The sequence below is a fragment of the Myotis lucifugus genome, unplaced genomic scaffold (assembly GCF_000147115.1).
Source record: "Myotis lucifugus unplaced genomic scaffold, Myoluc2.0 scaffold_20, whole genome shotgun sequence".
In the NCBI taxonomy this organism is placed as follows: domain Eukaryota; kingdom Metazoa; phylum Chordata; class Mammalia; order Chiroptera; family Vespertilionidae; genus Myotis; species Myotis lucifugus.
In genome coordinates this window covers 1575975-1577837 of record NW_005871068.1, presented here as the reverse complement: position 1 = coordinate 1577837, position 1863 = coordinate 1575975, and the positions used below count along the sequence as shown (strand labels likewise).

The window sequence follows — 1863 nt, the reverse complement described above, 5'->3', positions numbered from 1 at the left end:
ACCGGAATTGAACCTGGGACCCTTTAGTCCATAGGCCGACACTCTATCCACTGAGCCAAACTGGTTAGGGCAACATTTATTATTTTATTATTACTATAAGTAATGATACTAAATGTGGGATTAGAAGAATTTTCATCTAACAATCAGTTATTAAGCACTTACTAAGTATCATCATATGTGGGTTCATAAACAGGAAGAGAATATGGTTTCTGCCCTCAGGCTGATAGGCTAGTGGGAAATTAGACTTGCAAATGAATAGTTATAAAACTTCGAAATGCATTATAATAGATGACAAAACACCTAGTACTGTTTGGAGACTTTCCATATGATCTCCTCAGGAGATGACATAAGGTAATATTAAGAAAAAGAAAATTCCTGTTTGATAGAAAAGTAAGAGAAAAGACATTAAAGGATGAATATATAACGAGAAGAGACATAGAGATATTCATTTATTTCTTTAACAAATAATTATGGAGTTATTACTATACCAGAAGTGCTAGGGATACAGTGGTAAACAAGATAGAAGCTTTCCCTGAGCTGATCTAGCAGGAAATAGAATATTCTAGGAAGGACATGTAATTCAAGCTATTTGAGCCATGGGGCATTTGAGGGGGAGTGGTGGTAGGAGGTAATTCTAGAAAGTTTGGCAAGATCCAAGTAGGAAGGTGACAGTGTGTGTTAAAAATTATAATTTACTGGCAGAATTACTTTATTATTATTATTTATTCCTTCTCCTTAAAGGTACAAGGGGGCGAGGACAATGGGGCAAATAGAGATCTTGTTTCAGTAAGCACTGAAGGCCTGGAAGAAGACAGTAAGATGCACTATGGGCATTCCCAACTTGCCATTCCAGCTATATTTATAAGATAGAAATTTCACTAGCACTCAAGTGGAAAGATTATATGGTCAAAAAAAAGCCACAAAGCATTTGGATAGTAAATACCTTAATTAAGGGGAAACAAAAACAGGTGGGATTTCCGGAAAAGACACTGCCAAAATGAATGAAAGACAGTATCTTCTTCAAGACTTACAGTAAGAGAGGACCTCCGAACCTTATTTATTACAGGAGTTAGGAGATTCTGAAAAAAATATCTGAAGGCCTTTAAACTATTAGTTTTCGATCTCTGTTCTATGGCATTTGGGGATTTTTTAAGACTTTCTTTAGTGTTTCAGCAAAAATAACTTAAACAAGATACATGTAAAGCATCATTCAAAGAAAGATGGCACAGAATATAAGAGAAATCAGATTACTGGTGAAAGGCTCATTAACACCTGTGGTATTGCTATTGTCTTTGAGGAAAACATGGATAAGATGAATAGTCCAATACAAAAGTAGAAATAGAACCAATGTCTGGTAATGAGGCCCAGGGAAGAATACTCACAGAATGCGCCTGAATTAGTAGTTTGAATGCTGAAATCATATGTATTTTTGCAATTTAAATAAGAGTATGATTGTGATAGATCACTCTAGTTTGCCTGTTGTTTTGTAAGCTATAGTCTCATAAAAAATGTTATTTTTTGTAAAACATTTGATATATACTCAATATAACAAAAAATCATGTTTCAATTTTTTAAATCACCATCAAATAAGGTGGAATATGTGTAATGATATCTGTATTGCTAATGGGAAAACGATGGCAAGAAAAATAGTGAGGATGCTCCCTTCAGCAGCACATATACTAAAATTGGAAAAATACAGAGAAGATTAACATGACCCCTGCGCAAGGATGGCACACAAATACATGAGGTGTTCATATTATGAACCAAAATAGTAATAACAGCATTTAAATTTTAAAACTCATAATTGAAAAAATAATAAAACTTGAATTTTTGAAACTGTAAAAAGAAAATAGTAGGAAGGGT

The 1863-nt window shown here is 33.8% G+C and overlaps 1 non-coding gene across 1 annotated transcript; it reads left to right on the top strand.

The window, feature by feature from the left end:
* Window positions 1-1655: 1655 nt before the first annotated feature.
* Window positions 1656-1762, top strand: LOC111825295. Its single transcript, XR_002828468.1, has one exon. It is a non-coding gene; the product is annotated as a U6 spliceosomal RNA (small nuclear RNA).
* The last annotated feature ends 101 nt before the right edge of the window (window positions 1763-1863 follow it).